The sequence below is a fragment of the Lycium barbarum genome, chromosome 8, assembly GCF_019175385.1.
Source record: "Lycium barbarum isolate Lr01 chromosome 8, ASM1917538v2, whole genome shotgun sequence".
In the NCBI taxonomy this organism is placed as follows: domain Eukaryota; kingdom Viridiplantae; phylum Streptophyta; class Magnoliopsida; order Solanales; family Solanaceae; genus Lycium; species Lycium barbarum.
The window spans coordinates 114,433,671-114,449,594 of NC_083344.1; the positions used below are offsets into that span (position 1 = coordinate 114,433,671).

Here is a 15,924-nt window from a genome sequence, read left to right on the forward strand (position 1 = left end):
TGCTATGACATGACACGATATGATATGATACGATACGATACGATATGATAAGACATGATATGATATAAGTTCTATTTTCTATGTCTATGAAAAAGAAATATTTTTACAAAAGGAAAGACAAGCATGCATGGTACTCGCCCTCAGCGGCACTCATATGTACAGGTCACTCTTTTATCCTATGATATGTTCTACGTTTCCATGCAGTTATTATTCATACGCATATTTCTTACTATGTTACTATTTATGCCTTACATACTCAGTACATTACTCGTACTGACCCCTCTTCTTCGGGGGCTGCGTTCATGCCGCGCAGGTATACCCATAGGATGCGAAGTTAGCATAGAAGATGTTCCAGCGGCGTTGGTAGGCTCCATTTGTCCTGGAGTGCTGCCAAGTCAGAGTATATGTACTATGACACTATGTTCGAGGTTAGAGACTTTGCAGACAGAGTCGTGGGTATAGAGTGTCAGCTTTGTAGACGGCTTCGCCAGTCGATATGTTATTATGTTTCATGTCACGGGTCCCACATGATGATAGACTTTGCTTATAAAAAAAAAATTGGAGAGCTTGCTGTGTATTTGTTTCTTAATTGATTCACAAGTTTATATGTGTAATAAGAGTCAGCGGGTTCGCTCGACTCCGAATATGGGGTCGGGTGCCCATTACACCCTAGTAGGATCGGGGTGTGACAATCCAACCCAAATATTATTCTCCCAAGAATTCATCAATTCACAACTATAAATGATTAGGGATAAAAACATTACCTTTTTGAAGTCCAATCCTCTTGAATTCGGGTTCTAGGGTTTCCACATCCAACAAAAATGTTCCAATCCTAACTCTATGGATTAGAAGAGTTTTACTCAAGTTAGAAAGGGATTAGGGACTTAAATTCAACTTAGAATCATGATAAAAACTTACCTTGGAAGATCTTGAGGTTTGGGATTTGTTGTCTCTGAGTTTAGAGAGAATGTTCGTGAATGGGGTGTTGGGGAAATAAACCCCAACCCCAAATATAACAAGAAAACGCGTAAACCCGACTTTTGACCCGAAATTGACCTGTTTCGCGATGGTTCCGCGATGCGGGTGCATCGCGCAACATTCTGCAGCTAAAATCTCAGAGTTGCGCGATCGGTCCGCGAAGCGGGACCATCGCGCACTATCTCACGCGCCATCACGCGCCTCGAGAAGCGACGGGTGTTGGTTCTGCACAGGCTCGGTAAAATGGACATAACTTCTTGTACAGATGTCCGTTCGACCCCCATAATATACCGTTGGAAAGATATTTCAAAGGGCTACAACTTTCATCAAGGAAGTTTTCCCAAATTCCCAACTATTTTTCACGAAAGTTAACTGGAAGGAAGACGTATCGAAAACTTAGCCGATTCTATAGGATTTCAAGTGCCTTACTATTAGCCATATTGAGACGATCATATCTCCTTGCTCCGATCTCTGATTGGCTTGATCCTTATATCGTTAGAAAGGTATTTCTACATAATATAACCTCATTGAGGGTACTTTCCCAAATTCCAAACCGATCAAGAAGTTATCGCTGCCCAAAATAGGCCTATCAACCATTTTCGCAAAACGTTCAAACCTTCAGTGTTTCCACTAGAACTCTAATGATAAGAGCTTAAACTCAGCTCCAAGATGCGGGGTGTTACAATGGTCTCACGAGATGCTATATAGTATAAATGTTATTTTGATGGCCAAGAGGTATATATATATAAGTATTTATGTTTTATATGGAATATGATTTTCCTACGATTTGAGTATAAAAGTAATAAAAGAGCATGAAATGAGTATGATGAGACATAGAACGAGTGGTGCTCGGTGGTTAGCCCCGGGTACCCGTCGCGGCCCCTAGCTGGGTCGTGACAAAAGTGGTATCAGAGCAGTTCAGTCCTAGGAAGTGTCTACGAGCCGTGTCTAGTAGAGTCTTGTTTATGGTGTGTTGCGCGCCACATCAATAAACAGGAGGCTACAGGGCATTTAGGAAAAAATGACCATCTTTCTTCTATGAGATCGTGCGATAGAGCCATGCATAAGATTTTACCCTCCCTAATATTGTGTTATGATTTCAGCGATGCCGCCAAGAAAGAAGAAAATCCGTGCGATATTAAATGCCTCCGGTGAAGGCACTAGCCGAGAACCTCCAGTTGAGTTGGGACACAGCGAGGCTCAGGGTGCTACTTCCTCGCATGCCACTCCCACTTCTTCTTCTACCTCGCCTAATGTGGAAGAGCATGGAGGAGCTCCAGCTCCAATTCCTCCGCCGGCTGCTTCGGGTCAACAGATGACCGAGGCCATTCAGTTATTGACACAGTTGGTTGCCGCCCAAGAACAAAGACATAATACGAGCCTGAGTGATCGATCTGCCAGTACTAGAGCCCGTGATTTCATGACTTTGAACCCTCCGGAATTCTTTGGGTCAAAGCCGGACGAAGACCCACAGGGCTTCATTGATGAAATACTGAGGCCGTTGAGAATCATTCATGCTTCTGACACCGAGTCCGTGGAGTTGACCTCTTATAGACTCCGGGACGCGGCGGTTTTATGGTATAACAATTCGGTATTTTCAAGAGGAGAGAACGCGCCTCCTTCGGTTTGGCGAGAGTTTGTAGATGCTTTCATTCATCACTACTTGCCGCCCGAGGTCCGCCGAGCTAGAGCGGATAGATTCCTAAATTTAAGGCAAGAAAGCATGAGTGCCCGGGAATATAGCCTACAATTTAATTCTTTGGCCAGGTATGCCCCGACTATGGTGGCCGACATGGGGGATCGTGTACATAGGTTTGTGAGTGGTTTGGGGCCACACCTATTCAAAGACTGTCTGACAGCCTCGTTGCAAGCAGGGATGGACATTGCCCGTATACAAGCTCATGCTCAGAATCTAGAAGGCCAACAACCCTCGCAGAGGGGTGACCGAGATGTTGATCAGAGGCAAAACAAGAGGGCCAGATCGATGGGAACAAACAATGAATATAAAGGGGGATCAAGGAAAAACTACCCTAGTCACTCAGGCCAGTCGGCAACTAGTGCGCCTCCCAGGTTTTCAGATAGGGGATTTGATCGTTCCTTTCGTTCAGGACAGGGCCAGAGTTCGAGGGATTCAGGTTCACAGTTCGGGGGTGATTATAGCCAGAGGAGACCCCCAGCACCGCAGTGCAGTCAGTGCGGTAGACTACATTCAAGACGGTGTCGCCAGGGATCAGATGCTTGCTATGTCTGTGGCCAGGTTGGGCACATGATGAGAGATTGCCCATCGAGGGGTGGTAAAGTTGGGACTCAGCCCACAGGATCAGCGGTCGGTTCTTCTTCGGTGCGCCCGGGAGGCCAGACTCCCCCGATTCCAGCAGGTCGAGGTAGAGGCAGAGGGGGAGCATCTACTTCAAATGTCACTCAGCCCCGTATATATGCTCTAGCGGAGCGACAGGATCCAGAGTCATACCCTGATGCCGTCACAGGTACATCTGCACCTTTGATAATGTGTGAAATGAGAAAAAAAGACATACGCTACCGGGGGAAGGATGTTACATCCCGTATTTTCATGTGTTGGAAAGGGTGCGAGTTAAATGATATTAGTAACGAAAATGAGGTTATCCTCCCAAGTTTGTGGGTGGTTGTAGTAATGATACAGATGTGTTATAAATATTTGAAGTTAAACAAATCTAAGAAAATAAGTTTTGTCGAGGTTCGAAATTTATTTGATGAAATACGGTCCAAGCTATAATATCCCGTATTTTTTTACTAGAAAAATTTAATCGTCCAATATGAGCAAAATTTACACGAGCACGGAGGATTTGATCATATTCAAGTATGCAAATTAAGAACTCGGTGTATAAGAGGATGAAGTCCCGAAATGATTTAAGACGGTAAAAAGTGACATCGATGATTGGAAATAATATTTAATGTGTGGCAAAAGAGGTCATGAACTAGTGACATATCATAGGAGCATAAAATGTGTATATAAGGTGTGCTAAAAAAATGATTACTATTTAAGTGAACTGAGAGCAAGAGACTAGTTATGTGGATAAATTAAAAGTGGCCGAAGGTAGCGTGAAACAAAAATGATTAGTCAAAATATTTGGATGATGCTAAGAGGACAACATTTATATGCGGGTCCCACAAAGAGATAATCATTATAGGTAATATTGGACAAGGACATATGTTTGGTCCAAGGGCAGTACGTGTTTCATTCTTATGCAATTACAGGAAGTTGCATAATTCACCAAATGCTACGTTAAATAATAGTAATGAGTGTCATGTGTCCTTGTCATGTGAATTAGACAAAAGTGGCATTAAGTGTTATGGGTGAGTCATAAAGCACATAAAGTGCATGGGGATACGTTTAAGGCCAAGGAAGTGAATGCCTTTTTGCATTTACAATTGCTGCACATTACTTTCTACTTGGAGAATTCCCATTTTTACATTGCTTCCATTTTTGTTTCTTAAGAAACGTACCAGCACCCCTAAATTAAACCATTCTCTCTTAGCTAATCATTTTGTTTCTTAAGAAAATTAGCATTAACCATGGCTGCCAAGATCACGGCCATGGCAGTCCACAATAAGGCTCAAGATTTTGATAGCAAAAAAATAAAATAAATAAATAAATAATCTCCGAGGTGTTCTAAGTGTTTGAAGGAGCAGCAAGATCAGAAGTTAAAGTTGAAGAAGATGAAATGGGCAAATTGTGCAAGTTATTGGAAGATCTGTCCTAATTATATTTGAGGTAAGACTTCTTCTTTTGTCATGAAATTGGATTTAATGATGTTGTAGTGGAAAGATTAAATTGTATTAAGTGGAATTGGAAGTAAGAAAATTGCATGATTAAGTGTTGGTGTTGATATGGACAGAATTGAAGTTGTTTAAATTAGAAATCGGTTTGATTGTGGTTGTTGTTATTATTGTTATGAATTATGTGTTAAAAATAAAGGAATTATGTATGTTGATGTTGAGGTGTTGTTTGAGCCGTGTAGAGGGCTGCTCTAATTAGAAATGGTGAATTAATTTTAGTTAGTATTGTGGTTGTTGTTGACGTGGATTATATGATGAGAATGAAGGAATTAAATGGTTAAAGTCGAAGTTGTATTTGTTTTATGGGCTGTTTTGGGAGTAATTTAAGAATGGATTTAATTCTAGTTTGATATGAAATTGTTGGTATTGTTGTTGTTGGTATTTTTATTGATGTTTGGCTAAGTTGGAATTTCGAGGATTGTTAAGTTTACAGGGGAAATGCTGCCCGAATTTTGTTAAGTTTCATTCGTACTTGGATTGGTTAGTAAGTGATGTGGATAATCTAACTGTGGCCTATGTTATCTTAATTTTAGACATGCGAGCTCGAGAAGTAGACGTTGGACGTTAGATAGAGTTCAAGGTATGTGAGGCTAGTCCTTTCTTTCTATGGCATGAATCTTATAGCTTGACTCTCTTTTTATCCATGAGTTTCCTTAAGTTCCGAAAAATACGAGTCTATGTCCATAATTAGCCACACAAGGTAATGAGTAAAGTATAGAAATCCCAATACTCATGTTGTGATGATCCTATGATGTTAATGATGCTATTTATTGCTTACACTCACCTTATATGCTAATTCCTTCAAGGTGAGGCAGGATGTCAATGAATGTTCCATAATGACGTCGGAAGCCACCCACCTTACGTCACTCCGATATAGTTATGGCTTTTGATTGGGCTCTTATGCATGCTTTATATATATATACGTATGTATTTCCTCACACCGCGCCGCGCTATAGTCGGCCGGGCAGGCACGTAGATGTGCACACCACTATAGTGGGCAGCTTATACCCCGGACGCGGGAGGCCTGGACGCAGGCTATGATTATCACACCGCTCCTACCTGGACGGGCAGCTTATACATTATCACACCGTACCTATATGGACGGGCAGCTTATATGTGTATACATACATGATAATGATTATGAGTAAGTGAGCATGCATTATTTCAGTTATTTTTGATAGCCAGTACAGATTGCTCTTTCTTGATGCCTCCTCATCTCATTGATGCCTTCATATTTCATTGATATATTGCTATTGTTTATGCCTCTCATACTCGGTACAATATTCGTACTGACGTCCGTTTTCTTCGGACGCTGTGTTCATGCCCACAGGTAGACAGGGAGGTGAGCTTGATCCAGATTCTTAGTAGCTGTCAGCTGATTGAGAGCACTCAATTGTTCGGAGGTGCTTATGTTTATTCTTTTGGCTCCTTTATGTATTTCGCGCACGACGGAGTCTTGTTCCATCTATATGTATAATATGTCAGTAGAGGCTCGTAGACGCGCAGTGTGGGTTAGATGGTCTCACAAGATTATTATGTTATATTTGTATATGTTATTTTGATAGCCTAAGGGGCACATGTATAATAAAATCATTTGTGTTGTCAAATGAAAAATGGTTGTCTTATGATTATGAGATTATGAATGATAAAGAAATGTAAAATGGTTATGACGAGTGAGGAAACGAGCGGTGCTAGGTGGTTAGTCCTGGGTACCCGTCGCGGCCCTAGTCGGGTCGTGACAGAAGTGGTATCAGAGCAGTTCAGTCCTAGGAAGTGTCTACGAGCCGTGTCTAGTAGAGTCTTGTTTATCGGTGTGTTGTGCACCACATCTATAAACAGGAAACTACAGGACATTTAGGATGTTACCTTTCTTTCATTTTTAAGATCGTGCGATAGAGCCCAGCCATAGGAAATGAAATTCCTTATACTAACCCTTGATTTCAGCTGAAGAACGACAGCGTCAGACGAAAATGACTAATGATATTGGAAGCTACAAAGTACACATGTAAGCAACGGTGCGAAAGATGCATGTCGGATAAGGTAAGAATACTGAAACATGATTAAAATATAAAGTTGGCGGATGAAAGAGAAAATAAATAGAAAGGAATAACGGGTACAGTTTGAGTTGGACGTGCGAGGTTATTCCTCAAGTTTATAAATGTGTTAAAAGTGGTTCATATTTAAGTAAATCATGATCTAGAAAATAAGTACATGATTAATTGGTTAAAGACATTGAACTAAAATGGAGGGAGAGGAATTTATTTGTTATATTATTAGGTGAGGATTAAAGTAGTTTAAGTATTGTACTATGGATAAATTTTGATGTGGCAACACTCTATATACGTGGAAGCATGGCAAATAAATTAATAGTGACTCAAGACATTCGTACAAATGCCCACAAAGTTTTATCTTTGGATGCCATTTCAGTGGTGGACCCCACGGCTATGATGGTGAATAATTTAAATGGTCCTCAATTGATATATCATTATCTGTGTAATTGAGTAAATTGGGGATCATGATAGAAGTAAATAAATCAATTGAAATGGCTGGATAATTTTTTTTGAATGGGCATATGTCCGTGTGACTCATGGCTAGGTGGCAGAAGGTTAAGGTGTGTTTGTGTTTATATAACTGATGGCAGCCTTAAGTGATTATAATTTAAGAGATTGTGGACAGGAAATTATTTAATAATTGTAGTGGGAAACAAGTCTATTAGTTAAAGAATAAAGTGACAAGTGCCATAATCAACATGACTACGTGTCTCCATAAAAGTGATTAAATATTTAAGTTAAAAAAAAATATGTGTGTAATTGACTAAATGAGGAATGTGGTGGAGGAATGAATTAATTTGTTAGTAATGGATAAGTGTAAATGTAACACTTCCAGGAGGTACCATTTTAAGGTATTAGTGACTAAGCAATTAATTCATTAGTGGTGACATTTGATAAACAATTTTCTGAAGTGGTATAAAGTTATACGGGCCCCAAGGTCAACTAAGGGAACAAGTAATTAATTACATGAGATAAAGTGAAGCAGTTACAATTAGCATAAAGGGGACAGGTGTGATATTTTACATGCTACGTGTGGGCATGTCAAGCAAGCAATATATGACTAAGACTATTTGGTAGAATTGGTGGCTGATTCAATGGAGATAATAAAGTCTAATAATATCAATGGGTTGGTTAAGTGGATGGGCACCACTGGAAAGTAAACGTTGGACCCTTCACCATTTTATATAAGTTTTATATAGGAAAAATTCATACATATGTATGTAGCAGATTGCATTTTCAAAATATTACGAGAATGGTTACTTAGAGATCTGAAATGCATCATAATAAATTGAAGGGAGTCGACCAACGAAAGAGGCATGTGAAGAACATAATCCAGTAAAAGAACATTTAAGGAAGTATTGGGAGCGCAGGGCTAATTTAACATTCGAGGACGAATGTTCTAAAGGGGGGAAGGATGTTACATCCCGTATTTTCATGTGTTGGAAAGGGTGCGAGTTAAATGATATTAGTAACGAAAATGAGGTTATCCTCCCAAGTTTGTGGGTGGTTGTAGTAATGATACAGATGTGTTATAAATATTTGAAGTTAAACAAATCTAAGAAAATAAGTTTTGTCGAGGTTCGAAATTTATTTGATGAAATACGGTCCAAGCTATAATATCCCGTATTTTTTTACTAGAAAAATTTAATCGTCCAATATGATCAAAATTTACACGAGCACGGAGGATTTGATCATATTCAAGTATGCAAATTAAGAACTCGGTGTATAAGAGGATGAAGTCCCGAAATGATTTAAGACGGTAAAAAGTGACATCGATGATTGGAAATAATATTTTATGTGTGGCAAAAGAGGCCATGAACTAGTGACATATCATAGGAGCATAAAATGTGTATATAAGGTGTGCTAAAAAAATGATTATTATTTAAGTGAACTGAGAGCAAGAGACTAGTTATGTGGATAAATTAAAAGTGGCCGAAGGTAGCGTGAAACAAAAATGATTAGTCAAAATATTTGGATGATGCTATAGGACAACATTTATATGCGGGTCCCACAAAGGGATAATCATTATAGGTAATATTGGACAAGGACATATGTTTGGTCCAAGGGCAGTACGTGTTTCATTCTTATGCAATTACAGGAAGTTGCATAATTCACCAAATGCTACGTTAAATAATAGTAATGAGTGTCATGTGTCCTTGTCATGTGAATTAGACAAAAGTGGCATTAAGTGTTATTGGTGAGTCATAAAGCACATAAAGTGCATGGGGATACGTTTAAGGCCAAGGAAGTGAATGCCTTTTTGCATTTACAATTGCTGCACATTACTTTCTACTTGGAGAATTCCCATTTTTACATTGCTTCCATTTTTGCTTCTTAAGAAACGTACCAGCACCCCTAAATTAAACCATTCTCTCTTAGCTAATCATTTTGTTTCTTAAGAAAATTAGCATTAACCATGGCTGCCAAGATCACGGCCATGGCAGTCCACAATAAGGCTCAAGATTTTGATAGCAAAAAAATAAAATAAATAAATAAATAAATAATCTCCGAGGTGTTCTAAGTGTTTGAGGGAGCAGCAAGATCAGAAGTTAAAGTTGAAGAAGATGAAATGGGCAAATTGTGCAAGTTATTGGAAGATCTGTCCTAATTATATTTGAGGTAAGACTTCTTCTTTTGTCATGAAATTGGATTTAATGATGTTGTAGTGGAAAGATTAAATTGTATTAAGTGGAATTAGAAGTAAGAAAATTGCATGATTAAGTGTTGGTGTTGATATGGACAGAATTGAAGTTGTTTAAATTAGAAATCGGTTTGATTGTGGTTGTTGTTATTATTGTTATGAATTATGTGTTAAAAATAAAGGAATTATGTATGTTGATGTTGAGGTGTTGTTTGAGCCGTGTAGAGGGCTGCTCTAATTAGAAATGGTGAATTAATTTTAGTTAGTATTGTGGTTGTTGTTGACGTGGATTATATGATGAGAATGAAGGAATTAAATGGTTAAAGTCGAAGTTGTATTTGTTTTATGGGCTGTTTTGGGAGTAATTTAAGAATGGATTTAATTCTAGTTTGATATGAAATTGTTGGTATTGTTGTTGTTGGTATTTTTATTGATGTTTGGCTAAGTTGGAATTTCGAGGATTGTTAAGTTTACAGGGGAAATGCTGCCCGAATTTTGTTTAGTTTCATTCCTACTTGGATTGGTTAGTAAGTGATGTGGATAATCTAACTGTGGCCTATGTTATCTTAATTTTAGACCTGCGAGCTCGAGAAGTAGACGTTGGACATTAGATAGAGTTCAAGGTATGTGAGGCTAGTCCTTTCTTTCTATGGCATGAATCTTATAGCTTGACTCTCTTTTTATCCATGAGTTTCCTTAAGTTCCGAAAAATACGAGTCTATGTCCATAATTAGCCACACAAGGTAATGAGTAAAGTATAGAAATCCCAATACTCATGTTGTGATGATCCTATGATGTTAATGATGCTATTTATTGCTTACACTCACCTTATATGCTAATTCCTTCAAGGTGAGACAGGATGTCAATGAATGTTCCATAATGACGTCGGAAGCCACCCACCTTACGTCACTCCGATATAGCTATGGCTTTTGATTGGGCTCTTATGCATGCTTTATATATATACGTATGTATTTCCTCACACCGCGCCGCGCTATAGTCGGCCGGGCAGGCACGTAGATGTGCACACCACTATAGTGGGCAGCTTATACCCCGGACGCGGGAGGCTGGACGCAGGCTATGATTATCACACCGCTCCTACCTGGACGGGCAGCTTATACATTATCACACCGTACCTATATGGACGGGCAGCTTATATGTGTATACATACATGATAATGATTATGAGTAAGTGAGCATGCATTATTTCAGTTATTTTTGATAGCCAGTACAGATTGCTCTTTCTTGATGCCTCCTCATCTCATTGATGCCTTCATATTTCATTGATATATTGCTATTGTTTATGCCTCTCATACTCGGTACAGTATTCGTACTGACGTCCGTTTTCTTCGGACGCTGTGTTCATGCCCACAGGTAGACAGGGAGGTGAGCTTGATCCAGATTCTTAGTAGCTGTCAGCTGATTGAGAGCACTCCATTGTTCGGAGGTGCTTATGTTTATTCTTTTGGCTCCTTTATGTATTTCGCGCACGACGGAGTCTTGTTCCATCTATATGTATAATATGTCAATAGAGGCTCGTAGACGCGCAGTGTGGGTTAGATGGTCTCACAAGATTATTATGTTATATTTGTATATGTTATTTTGATAGCCTAAGGGGCACATGTATAATAAAATCATTTGTGTTGTCAAATGAAAAATGGTTGTCTTATGATTATGAGATTATGAATGATAAAGAAATGTAAAATGGTTATGACGAGTGAGGAAACGAGCGGTGCTAGGTGGTTAGTCCCGGGTACCCGTCGCGGCCCTAGTCGGGTCGTGACAAAGTTAGTTATGAATGAAAGCTCCCTTATCATGTAAACTATATTGTCAACATATTTTATGAAGATGAGAGTATGAAATCCACGTACCCGCATTTATTTCAACCCCTAGGAGAGATTCAAGACGAAACGCCAACAATATAAAGTATGTACGCCTACTTTTCATGCTTATGGGTCGTGTGTGGCCATAGATATGTTGCTATTATGTTGCAGGCCTGTGAGGCAGTGATATTATGGGTTGTTGTGACAGGTTGGTAGTGCCACATTACAGGGGAAACTCTGGCAAAATTCTCGTAGAATCCCGAATAATTTAACATTCGAGGACGAATGTTCCTAAGGGGGGAAGAATGTTACACCTCGAAAAAAATTTCGTTCATGCATAGTGAATTGACTGACGAAGGGCATGATGCATATGATGTTTTGATAAGTAGGAAAAAATATTTAATGATTCTAAATGAGATTTCAAAGACATTGGAGGTAGGAGACGAAAGTTGTTAAGGAAAGCAAGGTATATGTTGTGTATCGGGAAAGAATTTAGAGTATTGAATTAACGATGGCTTAATGACATTTTGGAGAAGAGTTATAATGTCCCTTATATTGGTAATGAAGTGCCAAGTAAGTTTCAAGAAGAACCCATAAGCCAAACATGAGCATAGGCCATCCAAAGGGCGAGTTAAGGAAACATCTTCGTAATGATCTGGGTTGGAGGGGCAAAACCGCTATTATAAAGTTGGAATTTGGGAAAAACACCACAGGATGACAGTTGTAGACAATTGAAAGAGCTTTCTAACCATAGGTCGTGAGCCTTCACAGCATATCGGAATCAAAAGTTATGGCCAGTTTACGACAGACTGTTACGGGGCAAAAATATCACCTTCTGGCACCATCCACGACACCATGCGCGACTCGCGGATGACATGCGACTCGCGGACACGACCCGCGACCACGCCATTTCATCGCAAAGTGTGCCAGTGAGGGTCGGTCAGCTGGCAAGCTCCGCGACACCACCTGCGACTCACGGATCATGCTCGCGACTCGCGAAGCGTGCCGCAGGTTGTGTCGATCCAGAATTTTCTGGACCATTATATATAGACCCAACTTCGTTTCTAACTCATTTTTTCACCATTTTGGTCCTAAAAACCTCTAGAACTCTCTCTAACATCTCATCCACAAGAAAATCAAAGGAAACCAAGATTAACAACATCAAATTCAGGAATCAAAGTGTATGAAACTCAAATAAGATTTATCTTCTTCAAGAAAACCCTAAGGAAGGTGAGGTAGGGTTTTGGTGCTAGAAAGGGGAACTCCACTCAAGACTTGTTCTATCACTATCTAAGGTAACTTTCGTGACTTTCTCATGATGATTGAAGTATTTATACGTTGAAACACTTGGATTATAGAATAGTGTAGTAAATGGGTCATAAAACATGAATAGTGTCATAGTTGAATGATAGTTGGATTAGATTATGACTATTGATGAGTTGGGAGTATAAGCATGTTATAAATGGCGTATAGACCATGAAATAGGTGTGATGTATGAGAAAATGGGATGATGAGCTAAAACTCATAAATATGGAGAAATTGGAGAAAATGGTGGAATGTGGTAAATGCAAATAGATTGCGATTGTTGATACGATATTGTGAGTGTTGTTGTGAATGTTTGGTAGCTGAAATGAAACACGGGAAAAGTATTAGAAACAAAGGAAACGCTTCCCAATTTTCCCTAAAAATAGTAGTCCGTTCTTATAATTGCTTAGCTAACGATGACACGAATTCTCTTGAAGGTATACATGAGTGCATCATAGGGGAAGCAAGCAAGCGATAAGAATAGTAAACGTCAAAGGTATGTGAGGCTAGTCCTTTCTTTCTATGGCATGAATCCTATAGCATAAGTTCTTTTCCTCTTCATGAGTTCCTATTTTCCGGAAAGCTAGAAGCCTAAGTCCATAAATGTTTATATAAGATAAGAGATAAGAGATAGGATATGATGATGATATTACACCGCTCCTATATGGACGGGCAGACATACACACCACTATAGTGGGCAGCTTATACCCCGGACGCGGGAGGCCTGGACGCAGGCTATGATTATTACACCGCTCCTACATGGATGGGCAGCTTATATATTATCACACCGTACCTATATAGACGGACAGCTTTTACATTGTTGCATACATGAGATGATGATGATTATGAGTAAGTCAGCATGTGTTATTTCGTCTATAAGTTACAGTCATATACAGTTGCATCCTTATTGATGCTTCATTCATCTCATTGACGTATTTTCATTGTTATGTCTTACATACTCAGTACAATATTCGTACTGACGTCCGTTTTCTTTGGACGCTGTGTTCATGCCCACAGGTAGACAGGGAGACGGCGCAGACTTATAGGAGCTATCAGCAAAATTTCAGGAGCACTCTATTATTCCGGAGGTGCTAATCGGGTTTATACTTTTGTGTATATATATGTATATATATTTTGGGCATGACGGGGTCTTGTCCCGTCCATATGTCTAGTACTCTAGTAGAGGCTCGCAGATACGCAGTGTGGGTTAGATGGTCTCACGAGATGCTATATAGTATAAATGTTATTTTGATGGCCAAGAGGCATATATATAAGTATTTATGTTTTATATGAAATATGATTTTCCTACGATTTGAGTATAAAAGTAATAAAAGAGCATGAAATGAGTATGATGAGACATAGAACGAGTGGTGCTCGGTGGTTAGCCCCGGGTACCCGTCGCGACCCCTAGCTGGGTCGTGACATAAATTATTATAACTTAATTTAGAAAGATATTATTCTTTTTGGGATTGACTAATGGAGTAATTAGTAACTATCATAACAGCTGATCAGCTGACAAATGCCTTGAGACATTTATAAGACATTTTCACCATTGTAGCCCGATTAAAAGGTGCAAAGAACAATGTTTTTATCAGCTCAAATCATAATCGAACTAAAATTGAACACAACTAACGATGAGTGAAGGCATTAATTGTTGTAAACAAGGACGGGTAGTTAGGGGTGTACATGGACAGGTTGGTTCGGGCTTTTTAAATATCAAATCAGATCAATTATATCGGTTTTTTAAATCGATAAACCAAACCAAATTATTAAAGTCGGATTTTTTGACTTTTTCATTTTTTTTCGGATTTTTCGTTTTTTTTTTCCCGTAAAAATCTTCATACAAAATATAACTTTTACTTCAATATTTTTTTAGTCCTAGTAAGATACAACTATAAAATTACGGTGTTTCTTAAGAAAATAACAAAAATGTGAAATGAGGGATGACATTATTATAAAATATTCAACAAAAAAAAATAGCATAACATAAATATTGCCAATTAATAAGGCTAATGAAACTGATCGTCATCTAAAAATACTAATCATGCTAAAATAATTACGGCTAATAATTATTAATTAGATGAAACAAAAAAAATTAAGTTATGTATTTTTATTGTCTGAATTAACAATGCAAACTAAAGAATAGATATCCAACATTATGGCCATTCCTAGTGTTAATTAGGACTGAATTACTTTTGTTAAACCATTAGTATTGATTTGGTTTGGTTTGGTTTGGATTTTATTTGAGTTAATAACATTTATGGGTGATTATAAAACGTATTTGAACATTCAAAATTCTAAATCCAAGCTTGAAATAAGATGTTAAAAGAGAAAAACTATGAAAAAACATAAGAAATATTTATAAATTACATTATAAGTAAACCTTTTATGTATAAAACATATTAAAAATTTGTATACATGTAATGTCGGGTTGGTTTGGTTCAGTTTGACTATTTTTAGTTAAAATCAAACCAAACCAATTAGGCTCGAGTTTTTTTTCCAATACCAAACCAAGTTAAATCAAATACTAATCGGATTTTTTTCTCGGTTTGATTCGGATTATTAGTTTGGTGCGGTTTGTGGGTTTTCTTTGTACACCGCTACTGGTAGTTAATTAGCTAGCATTATCCAAGCTCATTCGTGGTTCTACACAAGGTTGAATTTATCTTGTAATTGTTCCCACTTCAAAACAGGCATTAATTTCTGCTTGTTGTCAGTGGACATTTTATATTCTAAGTAAGAAATGGCTTGGAGTAGGCTCAAGAACATCTTTTGCATCACCAGCCCTGAATAAAGCATAGTGATTAAGAGCCTGTTTGGATGAGCTTATGCCTATAAGCTGCAAACAGCTTATAAGCTAAAAAAATAAGTTGGGGTAGTCTAACTTTTTTTTTTCGGCTTATAAGCTGTTTTCAGCTTATAAGCTGCTTTAGATAAGCTAAGTCAAATGGGCCCAATTATTTTTTTGAGTTTATTTTAAGCACAAAATGACTTTAAGCTGGCCAGTCAAACACTCAAAAAAGCTGAAAACAGCTTATAAGCAACTTATAAGTCAATCCAAACGGGCTCTAAGTTACTTATCATTCTGCAACCTATGTCCTAAAAAAGCTTGACACGGAACTTCCTTTTTCACAGCTTTCACAAAGGCATACTTAGGTTTTGATGTAGTGCAAAAAGGCCCAAGACAAGAAGTCTTAATAACACTCACTTTAAACATCCAAAAGGCATAGAGCTAATCTAAATTAAATTTAGGGGGGATGTTTATGTTCATCCAAGCCCAAGTGCTTAATTTTCATGTTTGAACGTATTCTATT

The 15,924-nt window shown here is 38.4% G+C and overlaps 1 long non-coding RNA gene across 1 annotated transcript; it reads left to right on the forward strand.

The window, feature by feature from the left end:
* The first annotated feature begins 4,182 nt into the window (after positions 1-4,182).
* On the forward strand, positions 4,183-11,353 carry LOC132606786 (uncharacterized). The gene is made up of 6 exons (XR_009570076.1): positions 4,183-4,729; positions 5,328-5,374; positions 6,125-6,197; positions 6,739-9,464; positions 10,063-10,670; positions 10,857-11,353. It is a non-coding gene; the product is annotated as an uncharacterized LOC132606786 (long non-coding RNA).
* The last annotated feature ends 4,571 nt before the right edge of the window (positions 11,354-15,924 follow it).